Below are 16,750 nucleotides of genomic sequence, written 5' to 3'. Positions count from 1 at the left end.
AACAACAATCACAACATACAATCATACCATAGGCTAGCTTCTAGGGTTTAGCCTCTCTGATCTCGTGGTAGATCTACTCTTGTACAACCCATATCATCGATATTAATCAAGCAGGACGTAGGGTTTTACATCCATCAAGAGGGCCCGAACCTGGGTAAAACATCATCTCCCTGCCTCCTGTTACCATCCGGCCTAGGCGCACAGTTCGGGACCCCCTACCCAAGATCCGCTGGTTTTGACACCGACATTGGTGCTTTCATTGAGAGTTCCGCTGTGCCGTCACCACCAGGAAGGATCTCTCATCCCGTCTTTAAAGACAGAACTATTGCTGAGGGAGCTTTGGCTATCGGCCAAACTCTCCGGCTAGGTGGTTTCCTTATGACCGCCTGTTCGGCCAATGCGCCGATGATGACTTCTCGGGTCATCGAAAGCAATCTTCACGTCAACTCGGAACTCACCGAGCAGTTAGATCCAATGGAGCTCTCTTCCCTGAACGAGCTCTTGGATCACATCGCTGCCCTGGGAGTCGCTACAGACTACGATCAGATTGGGCCTAAACCCGATCTGAGTGAGATCAACTCTCCCCAGGTCACCCATCACGTTGCAGTTGTGGAGGAACAATGCGGCAACCCTTCATCTATCTTAAGGACTAGCTATGTCCGGATTCCCGATCCCTCTAAGCCGGATACCGGCAGAGGGGAGGACGTCACTCAAGGCCTGAACCTAGAATCAGGCAGCGGGCTAGATTTATCGGAAAACATCCAAGAATCCAAACTTCTAAGTTCGGAAACTCCTTGGCCCCTGAGTCTCATATTGGGTGAGGATTCGGATTCAATTCCACCCACCCACCCAAACATACGCAATCTATCCCAAATTAGGCAAGAGCCTGAAGAAACAGTACACCATTACTGAGCCAGATTCCTCCTGGTCATGAACATGATAAAGGACTGCCGCGAGGAAGACGCAATTTCATTCTTCTGCAATAATTGCACGGACAAGGGAATCCTCAACGCCATAAGTTGTCGCGAAATTACACGCTTTGCCAACTTGGTGTCCATAGTACGAAAGTACTGTGCGATGGAAAGCGCCTGGAAAACCGAAATAAAATTTTGGGATAATCCGGCCCTGAATACAAACCTAGTCCAAAATAAAAGGTTGCATTATCACAATGCACCTGGGTTAACTACCAAAAATCAAAAGCCCTCTACGCGGCAAGGAACCGTACTGGAGGGATGGCTTAACGGACCCTGCAAAATTCATAGTACAGCGGATGCAATACCAACGCACGGCCTTAGAGCATGTTGGATACTCCGGCAGGTGGCCAAAAGTGGTGAGGCTCTACTCCTCCAAAAGACAACAGAGCATCATCCCGTGGAAAACAATACGGTGTTAATGGTCTTTGAGACCTTCGCGTCAAATAATAGACGCAAGCGAACACTCTGCAGCATGGCCGAAATCTGCCACATAGAAGAAATAAATCCTTGGAATGACACGGCTATTACCTTCAATGCCAGTGACGAACCTAAATTCCGAACAGCCCGAGCACCAGCCGCACTGGTCCTCAGTCCAATCGTGGATGGCTTTCGACTCACCAAGGTACTCATGGACGGCGGCAGCAGATTAAACCTCATCTATGAGGAAACTCTTCAAAAGATGGCTACCCCAACAGACCTCAAACATATACAAATATTGACTGGATGTGTGGAGGCTCTAAGCCGCTTTATCTCCCGCTAGGGAGAAAAGGCATTACCCCTTTATCGCCTCCTCCAGCGCACCGAACACTTCGAGTGGACGGACGCCGCCACGGCCGGACTCAACGAAATAAAAGCCATATTGGCAACAAACCCAGTCCTGGCCGCGCCAAACATTGGCGAACCAATGCTAATATACATTGCGGCAACTCATCAAGTAGTAAGCGCAGTGCTCGTCGTCGAGTGAGAAGTGAACAGACACAAATTCCCCCTTCAAAAGCCGGTTTACTATGTGTCCACTGTCCTTACTCCATGCAAATCACGATACCCGCATTATCAAAAGATAGCGTACGCGGTATTTATGGCATCCCGGAAGCTGCGACACTACTTTCAAGAGTGTTCGATAATGGTAGCCTTGGAAGTACCGCTTATATTATAAACAACCGCGACGCGACGGGCCGGATTGCCAAATGGGCCATTGAGCTCCTCCCATTCGACATAACTTACAAGCCACGGCGAGCTATTAAGTCACAAGTTTTGGCAGACTTCGTCACTGAGTGGACGGAAGCCGAATTCCCTAAAGAGTACGGCACATATTCAAACTGGATCATGCACTTCGACGGCTCCAAAATGTTGGCTGGTCTAGGGGCTGGCGTCGTTTTGACGTCCCCAACAGGAGACACCGTTCAATACGTACTACAGATAATGTATACGGACTCCAACAACGCAGCCGAATACGAGGCCCTTCTACATGGTCTTCGGATGGCAGTATCCATGGGCATTCAACGCCTGGAGGTGCGCGGGGATTCGAACCTCGCGATATCCCAAATAAATGGAGACTTTGATGCCAAGGATCCGAAAATGGCAGCTTATCGCAATGCCGTCCTAAAAATGTCAGCTCGGTTCGAGGGGCTTGAATTTCACCATGTGGCTCGGGAAAACAATCAGGCAGCGGATATCCTCGCCCGCATCGGTGCAAAACGCGACGCGGTCCCTCCCGACATATTTCTGGAAAGGCTTTTTAAGCCATCCGTAGCATGGGAAGGGGACACCGGTAACAACAGTCCGGACCCGTCCAAAATACCCGATACCGAACTCTCTGACACAATCGAAGGCTCCGCCACCGAAATAACACAATCAACCCACGAAATAAAGGCCATTATTGCCCCGTGGACAGAACCATTCCTGGCCTACCTAACTAGACAGGAACTTCCAAAGGACCAAAATGAGGCACACTGTATAGTGCGGTGATCCAAGGCCTACAGGGTCCATGAGGGAGAATTGTACAAAAAAGCGCTACCGGAGTCCTTCAAAGGTGCATCTCCGAAGAGGAAGGGCGGAACCTTTTGGCGGAAATTCACGCCGGACTCGGCGGTCATCACGCCGCAGCCCGAGCTCTTGTAAGTAAGGCCTTCCGTACAGGATTCTATTGGCAACGGCCCGGGCAGATGCACATGACTTGGTCCAACGTTGCGCCGGTTGCCAGCTCTTTGCAAATCAAAGCCACATGCCACCCGCCGCCCTCCAAACAATCCCCATTACATGGCCCTTCGTGGTCTGGGGGCTTGACATGGTTGGACCCCTTAAAGGGGGAACCCACAAGAAAAAATACTTATTGGTCATGGTGGATAAATTCACCAAATGGATAGAGGCTAAACTGGCTAAAACAGCCGAATCCGGACCGGTGATAGATTTCATATCCGGGGTTGTACACCGTTACGGCGTCCCCCACAGCATTATCACTGATAACGGCACGAACTTCACGGCCGACGAGGTAAAACTCTGGTGCAGCAAAATGGGCATCAAGCTCGATTATGCTTCAGTCTATCACCCACAAACCAACGGTCAAGTCGAACGAGCAAATGGTCTTATAATGAGCGGCATTAAACCCAGATTAGTGCGCTCCTTAACGGAATCTGACACGCACTTGGTAGAGGAGCTCGACTCCGTACTCTAGGGGCTGCGGACCACGCCGAATCGTAGTACCGGATATACACCGTTTTATGGTGTACGGCGCAGAGGTAGTCCTGCACTATGACATAATTCATGACTCACCTCAAGTGCTCATGTACGAAGAAAGAGAAGCCGAGCTCGATCGGCAGGACAGTCTGGACACCTTGGAGGAAGAGCGCGACGTAGCCAAAGCCTGTTCCGCATTTTACCAGCAACAGGCTCGCAGATACCAAAGCAGAGAAGTACGGGCCAAAACTTATAACGTTGGCGAACTAGTTCTACGGCTGCCGGATAAGAAAAAGAACAAGCTCGAGCCCAAATGGAACGCAGCCAGGCTCCGAAGATTCTACGCCTAGCACCAGACTTTATGGTAGTCCCCTCCCTTTGTCCATTTTGTGCATATGCATCATCTGTCTTGTTTCCCTTTCTTTCTTTTATTTCTCTAGGCCTTCAAGGGTCACCTTGTGCCTCACTCATACATTACAGATGCGCTAGCCGCACTCTTCATACCAGCTGGGGGCTTCTTTCACAGAAGCTTAAATTATTTACCTAGGCCTCACGCCCAACACATGTGTTATACTTCCGCATGTACCTTTTTTTCACCATTATATGCATCGATATGACTTAAGTTTTGGCCAAGCTGGGTTGCCTGGCTCTTGTATTTATGACCTACATTCCCGTTAATTTGACTATGGCATAAGGGGAGCACCTCTGCGATTGTTACCGCCGGGTCAGCCGGACGTGTACCTTAGACTGGGTGAAGCCTAAAGCTAGCGTTCTTAAGGGAATATTCGGTCGGTGAACGAAAGATGACTTTTATTTATTATCCATATCTGGCCCAGATGCTTTTTCTGTGCTTCTTGTCGCAGTCCGGACATGCACTTTAGGGCATGCTTACCCAGGGAAAGGAACCCTTAACGGAACTATTCTCCCTGGAAGATGTTTCTTACTACCCATGTAATATAACATAACTAGTTGGGCACTTGTCTGATAAAGCACTAATGACCCCTACGCCTGGTCTCCACGCATGCCCCGGTTCTTACATAACCGAGAGGGTATTCGGATACACTCCGGACCGTCGGGTCCCGAGGTCAAAGCGAAAAGGTCCGCCACGACAAATGATCTACAATCCGGCTAGAAGGCATTATACATGTCACTTCAAAATTACATAGTCAATTTGACTGGTTGAATTCCTCTTCCATACCATCCAACAGGCTGTCTAGTCTACAGTCCCATTGGGAATACTTTGCGGCCAATTCTACTTGGCCGTACACTAAGCTCACAGGGATCTCCTTCCCATCGGGCCCCACAGGTCCAACTTCGGCCATATGGTTCGGGTCAGCCTTCGTGTACCGTGTCTTCACCATTGCCCAGGCTTCCCTGGCGCCCTGACAGCATGCCGATATCTTCCATAATCGGAAGTGCCACCGCGCTCCCTTTAGCTTTTCCGCAAGCTCTCCAAGGCATTCGGGTATGGAGACGGATGGCCACAATGCCTGGGCGACGCCTTGCACCACCTGCCGAACTCGTTCGTGCAGCTTTGAGAAGGTCACCCGTTGAACCGGGCATCTCCTCGGCAGGACGACCTGTTAGCATACCTACAGACATAACTCTGTCAGCCAGCTTCCTCACCGAACTCCTTTTCAAAGTTCGTTCAAGCACTTACTAAATATGCCGCGTCGAAGCCGCCGATTTTCCTTAACAGAGTCCGACAGTTGGGCACGAACATCTTGTAGTTCCACGCCCAGCTTGGTGTTGGCATCTAGGAGATCATTTTTCTCCTGCCTCACCCTCGTAAGCACGCTCTCACCGGCCTTCAGCTGGCGTATGAGCTGTTGCTTATCCGGATTTACTCCAGCGTCATCTACAATTTTATCGTCAGATCTGCATATATGCCGCATTCTATATGATACTTATCATTTGAAGGATATGTTACCAGAGGGGGTCTCTTTGGGCTCCCCTGCTGCAGCCAGTGTGGCCTGAAGTTGGGCTTTGCACTCTTCCAGCTCCTAGGACAGTTGAGTATTCTTTTCTGTAAGAACCTGCATATCAAATGATCCATAAATCAGTTATCCGAACTGTTTCAAGTCTCAGGGGCTACTGATATATATAATCACCAAATTTTCTCACCCGTATGTCTTTTACATACTGCTCCGTGGCTCTGGCTAGACCATTTTGAGTGGCACAGAGGTGCGCGTATCCCGAGTTGAAGGCATCCAATGCCTCTTGGGAGAAACAAGCGTCACGAAGAACAGTCTGTGGTTCATGGCACTTTCCACCTCGGAATGGGTGGTGGACAGTTTATCCGCATCCTCTATCGGAGGAGCACCCGACGCATGCCTCGTATTCGTTCCCGCCTCCGTATCCGGCCTTGGAGCCTGGCTTGTGGAGGCGCGATTGGTAGCCTCTCCGGGTATAGTCCGGCAAGCGCTCTTTTTCCTGAAAAGAAGGGATGGGCATTAATATGCCTCTGAGAATAATGTCTTGCAATAAAGACGACACGCCATATCGCTACGCCAGTGTCTCAATCCGGACTACAGGTCTTTTCAGCCTGCTTGGCCTCGCGGCCCCTTGTTGGCCAGTCGCCGCAGGCTCGGCCTTCTGCCTCGAGGACCTCCCCTGCAAAATGCGGCTGTTATACGGCAATCAAAAACACGCAAGGAGGGATCCCTTTTTTAAGTGCTGGGACTTCAGTCTCGGTCACCTGTGAGGCTGGAACTAGCCCAGGGTAATCGGCCGTAATGGCCACCAAAGCATTATCATTGCTTAATTGGTAAAACACCCCATCGATCAGCTCCACAGATATGTCCGGATCCTCCTGGGAGGCCGGGTCGAGGGACCGTCCAGGGTCCTCGGGTTGTGGAGGGGAGTTGTTTATCTCCCTTACAGCCTGGCGCAGTTCCTTCCTAGAAATCGCTAGACTGAATACTTAACTATGAAAGTATGAAACGGATGGGCAAGAAAAAGTCTCCGCTTACCCAGCTTGGAGGATTGTACATAGAAAATCTGCCCTGCGGGTTGACAGGAAGGAATTCCTCCTCTTCTGCCTTGTACAAAGTGGATAAGATCTTTATTAAATCAGCAACCGATCCCGGCCCTTTACGGCCGTAGTGGGTGGCGTCATCCTCCCCGTTGAAATCCGACATGGGGTGGCCTCTATACTGAAGTGGCTGCACCCCCCGCATGATACATATGGCCATGACCTCGATCATGGTCAATCCGGATCGAGCTAAAAAACTTATCCGGCTCATCAGGTAAAGAATGTCCCTGTCATCTTCCTCCAGGGAGCTCCGTGGACGCCTGCTCCGGCTCTTCTTCAAAGGGGCATTGTCGAACTCAGGAAGGCCGATCCGAATAGGATCCGGGGGGGGGGGGGGGGGACGTCTTCTATATAAAACCATTCTGAAGGCCAGTCTTCAGACGTCTTCTTTGGGGTCCCGGACAGGTATCCGGTCCCGGCAATACGCCACACTTCGGCTCCACCCACTTGATATATTGACCCCTTCTGAGAACGGGGCACAAGGCAGAACAACTTCTTCCACAGAGCGAAATGAGCCTCACAGCCCAAAAACAACTCGCGAAGGGCTACGAATCCCGCGATATGCAGCATGGAGGCAGGCGTAAGGTTGTGCAACTAGAGGCCGTAGAACTCCAGGAGCCCCTGGAGAAACGGATGAATTGGGAATCCGAGCCCTCTTACCAAATAAGGGACAAGGCATACCCACACTGGTAGAAAAAGGGCCTGTTGTCCCGGTTCGTAAGGGCCTTTAGTCCCGGTTCCTGAACCGGGACTAAAGGGTCGGTACTAATGCCCTGACCCTTTAGTCCCGGTTCAAACCAGAACCGGGACTAAAGGCCCTCCACGTGGCCGGTCCACCTTTAGTCCCGGTTGGTAACACCAACCGGTACTAAAGGAAATTTTCTAAAAAAAATTGAATTTTTTTTATTTTCAAATTTCTGAATTATTTTAACCTCTAATCTCTAATCACCCCTCATCACTGCTCAATTTAATCTCTAATCACCCCTCATCATTCCAAATCATCTAACTTCCCGGACGGTCACCCATCCTCCCACTCCTCCAGCCTGAGCACGCTTAACTTCCGGGTTCAATTCTCCCTCATTTCCAAGTCTGCACTCGTTGTTTTCCTGACAATAGTAAGATGTCAATCCTATTAACCCTCAGGAGTTTAGCTTGAGCATGAAGTCACACATTTCACTATTTGAGTTTGAAACTATTGTTCTAAAAAACAATAATTTTTTAGTAACACTAATACTTATTGAATAAGTAGCTTGAGCATGAAGTCACACAGTTTGACCATAGTTTGACCAGATTTGACCAAAATTCAAAAAAACTGAAATAATTATTTAATAACACTAATATTCTTGAATAATTATTTAGTAACACTAATACTTATTGAATAAGTAGTTTGACCATTGTTTGACCACAGTTTGACCATAGTTTGACCAGATTTGACCAAAATTCAAAAAAAACTGAAATAATTATTTAATAACACTAATATTCTTGAATAATTATTTAGTAACACTAATACTTATTGAATAAGTAGTTTGACCATTGTTTGACCACAGTTTGACCATAGTTTGACCAGATTTGACCAAAATTCAAAAAAACTGAAATAATATTTAATAACACTAATATTCTTGAATAATTATTTAGTAACAGTAATACTTCTTGAATAAGTAGTTTGACCAGATTTAATGAAAATTTAAAAAAACTGAAATTTGAGCATAACTTTTTTCCTTTTGGAATTTGAGGATTCTACAAATTTGCAAACCGGCCGTAGGCCGTCTCCATTTGATGTAACTGTTCGAGTAGATGATTTTTCATATAAAAAACTTTTTAATCCGAGTTCGTATGCAAAAGTTATGCCCATTTTACAAATTCCAGAGAGATTTTGTAAATAAAGTCGAAATTCATATTTGTAAATTTTCCCAACAACTAGACCACATATCACATGGGAAACTTATTTTATTTTATTTTTTTGACATTTCCATCATTTACTTTTGATTTTTCTAAAACTGAAAAGGCGGTCCACCAGAGGGGGGGGAGAGTTTGAAAATGGGACCTTTAGTACCGGTTCATGCCATGAACCGGTACTAATGCCTCAAAACCCATTAGTCCCGGTTGGTGCCACCAACCGGGACTAATGGGCATCGCACCCTTTAGTCCCGGTTCGTGGCACGAACCGGGGCTAAAGGGCCCAGGTGAACCGGGACTAATGACTTAGCCGCACGAACCGGGATAAATGCACCCACTGGTCCCGGTTCTAGACTGAACCGGGACTAATGGGCTTACCCTGCCTGGACCAAAGCCCCATTTTCTACTAGTGCCGGTCTCCCTTGGAGGGATTGGGAAGGCTCTCCGCTTGCTCTCCGCTTGCTCTCCGCCATTATAGGTGGCAAGCCCGGCTCGAACCGGGACCAGGTACGCTGGGGAAAGAAATCCCTTGGTCTGAAGCATCACTAATTTGCTGTGCGGGACGGAACATCTCTCCCAATCTCCAGGCTTGGAGCTAGGGGGCGAGAGGAGGAGCTGCATCGACCGGCCATGATGGAATGGATCTCTGTCGGGTGCGCTCCGATGAAGGCTCGCCAAGGGAGGATGGTGTGATTTGGATCTGAATCCTTGTCTTTTTAATAGGCGGCTCATTCATACAGGTAGGGGAGTAAATGTGAAAATGCCCTGGCTCTTCACATTCGCTGACACATGGAAAGTGGCCATTATTGGGCGTGGAAGCCAAGGAGTGCAACATTCACAAGAAACCGGACACTATTTCGATAGGTACACAGAATTTGGAGAGGAACCCGCCTTGCAATGCCGGAGACAATACGGTGCGCCGGACTCATCGTCATGGAAGCCTGGTTCAGGGGCTACTGAGGGAGTCCTGGATTAGGGGGTCTCCGGACAGCCGGACTATCTCCATTGACCGGACTATTGGACTATGAAGATACAAGATTGAAGACTTCGTCTCGTGTCCGGATGGGACTCTACTTGGCGTGGAAGGCAAGCTAGGCAATACGAATATGGATATCTCCTCCTTTGTAACCGAACTTGTGTAACCCTAACCCTCTCCGGTGTCTATATAAGCCGAAGGTTTTTAGTCCGTAGAACAACAATCACAACATACAATCATACCATAGGCTAGCTTCTAGGGTTTAGCCTCTCTGATCTCGTGGTAGATCTACTCTTGTACTACCCATATCATCAATATTAATCAAGCAGAATGTAGGGTTTTACCTCCATCAAGAGGGCCTGAACCTGGGTAAAACATCGTGTCCCCTGCCTCCTGTTACCATCTGGCCTAGACTCACAGTTCAAGACCCCCTACCCAAGATCCGCCGGTTTTGACACCGACACTTCCTCTTCAATATCTCTTTCTCACACACAAACACAAACTCTGTCTCCCAGGGTCTAATATTTCTCCATTGTTCTCTTGTATGTCGCTCACACACACCCTCTCTCTCTAGATATATCTTGTGTTCCCTCATATGTCTCTCTAGCTATCACTCTCGTTGTGAAATATCTTTCTCTCTCGCAGACACAAAACTCCGTCTCTCTGGATCTCATTTCTCTCTGATATCTGTTTGTATGTGACTCACACACACCCTCTCCCTATCTCTCTCACACCCACACACATAACCCAGCCTTCTGATCCACTATACTCCTATCTCTAACGCACACTAGCTAGCATCTTTATCTTTCTATTTATATGTTTCTCCATCAACCTTCTTTCTCGCCCTCACTCTTGATTCCTATCACGCACACTACATATGTTTCTCTCTACATGCAGTCAAGTGCCCTCTCACACACATATATAACTTCACCCTTTGAACCACCCGATGGTCATCTCCAACACCCAAACTAGCAGATGTCCCTCTAGCTAGCATCTCCATCTATGTATCTATCTGTAGTTTCTCCGTCAACATTTCTTTCTCGCACGAAGTCTTGCTTCCTAGCACCCGCACTATATATGTCTCTCCATATATATGCATTTATAGGTTGGTCTCTTTTGCACAATCATTGCGCCTCACTCCCTCTGCTCACCATAGATGCATGCTCCAGACCACACCACTATCTCTTAAGGACAAAAACACATGCTCAATTGTCGGGACCTCTTCCATGCATTCTCACATGCATGCATATTGTCATACCGATCCGTCTCTCCCATGTCGTTGATCTTATGACTTATGTCTTCTTTCTTTTATCTCGATCATGCGCGCGCGCACACACACACATCCCACGTATACATGTATACCTCTCACACATGCACGTTCAAGGTCTCTATGTCTCCATACGTAGTTAATTACCCTCAATCCTAACGCCACATCGAATCGTTCTCCTCTTTTGTGCACATAACTTCTGCCTGGATGGGTGAAACACACACTCACACTTAACAATCTCCTTCTAGCTACCCCCCTGCCTCTCACTCTTCCCCTATATCCCTGAAACCAATAAAACCATCCATTAGTTTAATTCCCGCCTACATGCACCATTGATATATAGTAGTCTTCCTCGGTGTCTCTCGAACAAACACGTTCTCTCGAAGTCGACTCCTCTCACGCGCACACACCTTCTCTTCCCTCTCTACGGGCATTTTCTCTCTCGCACCCCATCGTTGGTGGCCTCTGCCATACACATCACCTCTCTATGATGAAAGCCATGGACACTTAAATTACATCCGCCACAGAGGACCCTGCGACACACACACGCACGCACCCCCCCAACACACACACACTAAGACTCCATCTCGCTCTCACACACACACAAACACACACACGCAAGCACGCATGCCCCCCCCACACACACACTAAGACTCCATCTCTCTCCCCCTCTCTCTCTCACACACACACAACTAAGACTCCATCTCTCTCTCCCTCTCTCTCTCTCTCACACACACACACACCACACACACACTAAGACTCCATCTCAAACACACATGCTCTAGGAGGAGCATTTCTTCCTACCACCCTTCATCCAACCTTACCCGTATGATGAACAATCAGCTTTATTTACTTGCATAACATGGACAAATTCCACTTTACTTTAGTAGTCAGCAAACTTATCATCTGTACCCTTATAAAAAAACAAGTTGGTGGTGATGGTGTGCCTGCCATCTTGTAATACAGACCGTATGATCTATATCTGAGGATAGAAAGCAAACTATGATAATTTTACAAAAGATACCCACACCTCTCTGCACATCATTATCTCCCGCAACCTCATTGCTCAGCAATTGAAAAAGGAATAAGTCTCTGGAACAATCTAGCATGCATGGTGGCCGCTACCGCCTGCTGGCGCTGTCCATCCCCATGCCTCCGCCCATTCCGACTACCAGTCACCACCACGCTCCACTCCTCCTCGCCTTATCTCTCATCTTTCATTTTTTTCGATGACATTCTCGAGATACCAGTTTTCCGATAAAATTCTCGAGATATCATTAGTTTTTACACATGGGATTACTCCTACATGGGTCAATCACAACAGGTGTTCTGTAAAAAAATGCATATTGATGTTCCGTGCAATGCACGAGAATCTTGCTTGTAATTATATAACACAAATCACGAGTAGGAAGTGACATTTTTTTGACACAACCACGTTAACATGGCCACGTAAATCACTAGCTAAAGTAAATACCATTATACTTATATCCCTATGCAAAAGTTTGAGTACATGTCCGAAGAGTAGAGTCGCACACACGCACTCCGTCTCTTAGAATCTCTCTCTCACACACACACCAGTTACGTGACGCCCACTTAAGCAGACACATATGTTACAATTTGTGCACCCGAGGGTACACGTGATGCTGCGCATTTATTTATGCCGGAAGGCGAACCCAAATAGTAGCTGCATTCATTCCCCTCCTGCCGCCTCTTCTTTGGCCGCTGTCGCCCGGTAGCCATGGGCCGGCCGAAGGTAACAACATACGCCATACTCCCGCCGGAGCGGCGCTTTAATATGGAAATTTTAGTGGCCATGCATGCATCTTTTTGTGCTAGCACTCCTATATAAGGGTTAACCAGTCGCTTCGCTTCCCGCGGACGTGCGCGGGCGGTGCAAGAGGAAGGAGAAGGGAAGCGGTCTGTGGAGTAACGTTTTTACCACAATTTCCTAGGAAATCGAGTGCAATAATTGAGTAGTTTTGCAAACTACCAGTACTACATCTGAAACGGTTCAAAACCTATACTCCCTTGCTAGCACGCGCTTCCCGCGTGAAACGGTCAGCGTCGCCCTGGAGCGTCAGTGCCACATTAATGCCCGGCTAGAGCGGAGGCGACCTCTCACTGGCACCGGCTTTGAAGTGGCGCGACGGCTGAGAGAGCGCCGCTTCCCGGTGCACGCGACTGCTCCGCGTCGAGACTGGCCATAGGCCCTGTTTGGATCCATGGGTTAGAGTTAGTTTGAGCTAGTTGGGGCTCAAATAGCCCTAAACTATCCAAGCATGAGGGTTTAAATTGGAGCAAGTTGCACCGAACCCACGAAAAAAAATATCCCACCCATGAGGGTTTAAACTGGAGATAGTTCTCATTGGGACCACTAAAAAATCACTTTTCTCTCTCCGTGAAGTGCATTTATTTCAATCTAACCCTGTCACCCAAACACCTCTTTGGCTACAGTTAGTTCAGGGTTAGTCATGAGTTAGTCTAACCTCTAGCTAAGTTAGAGTATCAAACAGGAGTAGTATAGGACATGCAAGTTGCTCAAAGCATACAGGCAAATTCGTACGTGAAAGGATTTTTTTCTTTTTGAAAACGGAACGTGAAAGGAATTTTTTTAGAATGCTCTTGGCATGTTGCTAACATGTGATAGTTAACCGACCTCAATAGACGGCAGAAACGCCAGCCCGCCGCACTTTGATAGAGACGAGGAGGGAGAAGCGATACAGGCTGCTGGATTACTAGAGATAGGTGTCGCACGGAAGCCAAGAAATATGGTGATAGCGTGGGTTAGCCATGTACTAGTATGATGTAACTACACTTGGCTGCCGTGTTTCGTACTCTTCCAGTCCACTATGGAGATGATTGGTTAATTTTATATCGCTGAATAATATTAAATATTATGAGTGCAGACGCTCCACCACGAGGTTCCTTGCTCCTTCTCGGTCGTCCGGAATCTATGTTCTTCCACTCTATTTTTTTACGTGAGCTTTGTTCATCCTTTTGCCAACACGCGAGACATCTAGCATCAAGGTGCACGTGTTATGCAAGGATCGTTCCATCTATATGAAGAACACGTGGGACTGGAACTACGAGACGAACATGTACCCAGGAGTGGACGTACGAACCTGAGTAATGTAGCGCAGTAAGTGAAGTAGAAAGGCACAAATCGTATGAACATGCGTGGCATATAGGGTGTGTTTGGTTGCGTTCTCGTCTCAGCATAGTTGTTCCCTCTTCAGGCATGCTCAACTCAACACCCCTCTTCATGCATGCTCTCTTCATGCATGCTTCTAGTGTATTTGTGCTAAACTAGTGTGGACTCATGCACCCTCCATACACTCTACCAAACACCCAAAAGTAGGTCGAGAAGGGATCTCTTGGGCGGCATTTGTCTCTTACTACGTACTACCACTAAATGTTGTATGTGCAATGCACGGTGATGTTATGGAGTACGTGCCTAAGTACTATACTACAACTATATTAGTTGGAGGCACATATTAACTTTTATATTTGTTTACGTGTATGCCCCGAGACCTTCCAACTAGACGTGTCTTTGTCTCCATTTTTTTGCGGAAAATGTGTCTTTGTCTCCAGGTCGCACTTTGTATCGTTCATACCACTAAGTACTACTACGTGTGGTCTCCGACCCAGAAGTGGAAGAAGTGGAGACGCTCTACCACGCTGTTTTTTTACGTTGGGCTCTACCACGTTGTTCATGTCCCACTCCTTTCACTGACGTGTGGGACATCCAGCACGTGCCGTGTTTGGCACCCTTCGTCGTAAGAGTTGAAATGCTAGCATTCATCAGAAATAAAATTAATTATAAATCGGCAGTGATACTATTTTTTGCGAACCAATCAGCAATGATACTATACCTCGATATCGGAAAGAATACTACTCCGTTCACCAACATGTGGGACGTCGACCATCCTGGTCCACTTCCCATGCACACAGAACTCCAAGGGAGTCACCCAGGTCGTCGCGCCGCAGTAACAATGACTAATGATCCATCAAATCACAGGCCCACTTCCCACTTTGAAGTTCCTTGGACGAAGGAACCATCATGACTTCGTTGAATTCCACTTCTTGAAGAAAACTACTGTACCAGCAGTACTGCTAGCTACAGTAGTTACTACAACAAAGGCCTCCTTTCGTTCATAGGATAGGAATATGAAAATCATAGGAAGTGAGATGACATGCATCTCAATTCCTATAGAGAAAGAGATGCCATTTGATGCTTAGGATAGGAATTTTTCGATTTAGTCTAGGCTAATGTGTTGGTAATTTGCTCTAAAAACTACAGTAGTAACTAGTAGTACTGGTACATGCTCGTACTCAGACACACACACACACACACACACACTAACTACTAGTACTACTACTTCTCACATGCTGGCCAGACGCCATCGTTCTCCTTCCCGGCTTTGTCGGTGACACCCCACCGTGCTAGGATCTCCACCGACCTCTTCGCAGCAGCGCGTGCGTCCTTTTATTTCTTGTGGCGGCGGGCCTCTCTTTTCTTGAGTGCTTTCAGACTTCTCCGCTCCCTCTGTGCGGCTTTGGCCGCCTCTTGCTCTACTGCCAATTCGGCCTTGGCATCTTCAAATTCCTCCCACATAGTTGTGAGGTCGCGATCGGCGATGAACTCGGCACGGCGGGATGCCATCGCTTCCCTACCATTTTGTGTGCGGTCGTGGGCGGCGAGGAACTCAGCGCGGCAGGATGCCATCGCTGCCTTACCAGTTAGTGTGCGGCGCGGTGGCATGAACGACGCTTGGTGAGAGCTCTCGGGTGGAGTGGCCGGACAACCATATAGTGCATTGGTTTGTCAAGAGCTCAAGGTCAGAAGATGAAGCAAATTTGGATTCCCCTTCAATCCTGGTCATTTATTAGCGAGTAAAATGCATTGGCGGTCATCGAACTTGTCTTGGTAGCTCACTTTGATCATTGTATACGAGATATGGTGATTATACGGTCACTGGCTCAGCGTATAGCTCCGTATTTGTCTGGTTGACCGGTCAAACAGTCCGCATGCGCCTCATCAGCTCGTGTTCTTTATCTATCTACACGGGCCTACCTGTCAATGGAGAAAGAAATACTGTAAAAACCAAAATTATGCTAGAGTCCGGACCGCTTCCGGAGCCCGCTCTCACCGCCCTGGCCCCTCAAGATGCCAGCTGCCCGCCGCATGCATGCATAGCAAGTAGTACTCCTTATGTGGAGGAGAGAGAGGCATTGACAAAGTCAAGGAGTGGGCTCTGCAAGAGCCCGTCTCTACACGTGCTCCTAGGTATAAAAAAATAATTCTAAAAAGGCATAAAAACCAATTGTGTCTTAAAAAAGAAAGTTAAAAACATTTGAGAGGTAATAGATAGAGAGAAAGTGAGAAAAGCTGTAACCTGGGCATTACATGAGGAAGGAGGGAGTGGTGCACATGCCAAGTTCACTAGGCTGCCGTGTTTCACACTCCTCCGTCGTAACAGTGGAGACAATAGCTTTCATAAAATATAAACAATGAATACTAGTTGCTCATCCTCTATATCGGAAAGAATACTTTCATTCGCCGACATGTGGGACGTCGACCATCCTGGTCCACCTGCCATGCACAAAATTATCCTGGTCTACCCCGGTCGTATCGCAGGGCCAACCTTTCCCACCGTAAGTTGTTTGGACGAAGGAACCATCGTGACTTCATTGAATTACGCTTCTTCAAGAAAACTTATTGTACCTGCAATACTGCTACCACACGCGAAGACTGGACGACACTGTACCACGTCATATCACTGAAACCCACTAGGCCAAACTAGCCCGCCTAGGTCATCTATTTTGGAACGGAGGGAGTATGTCTCTGCACTGCTATGATTTTGTGTTGCATGTCATATAACTGAAACCCACTAGGCCAAACTAGCCCCCCTAGGTCATCGATCGCT

This window comes from Triticum aestivum, chromosome 4A, assembly GCF_018294505.1.
Source record: "Triticum aestivum cultivar Chinese Spring chromosome 4A, IWGSC CS RefSeq v2.1, whole genome shotgun sequence".
NCBI classification, from domain to species: domain Eukaryota; kingdom Viridiplantae; phylum Streptophyta; class Magnoliopsida; order Poales; family Poaceae; genus Triticum; species Triticum aestivum.
The sequence above is the reverse complement of the archived record's forward strand: the minus strand, read 5'-3'. Positions refer to the sequence as shown.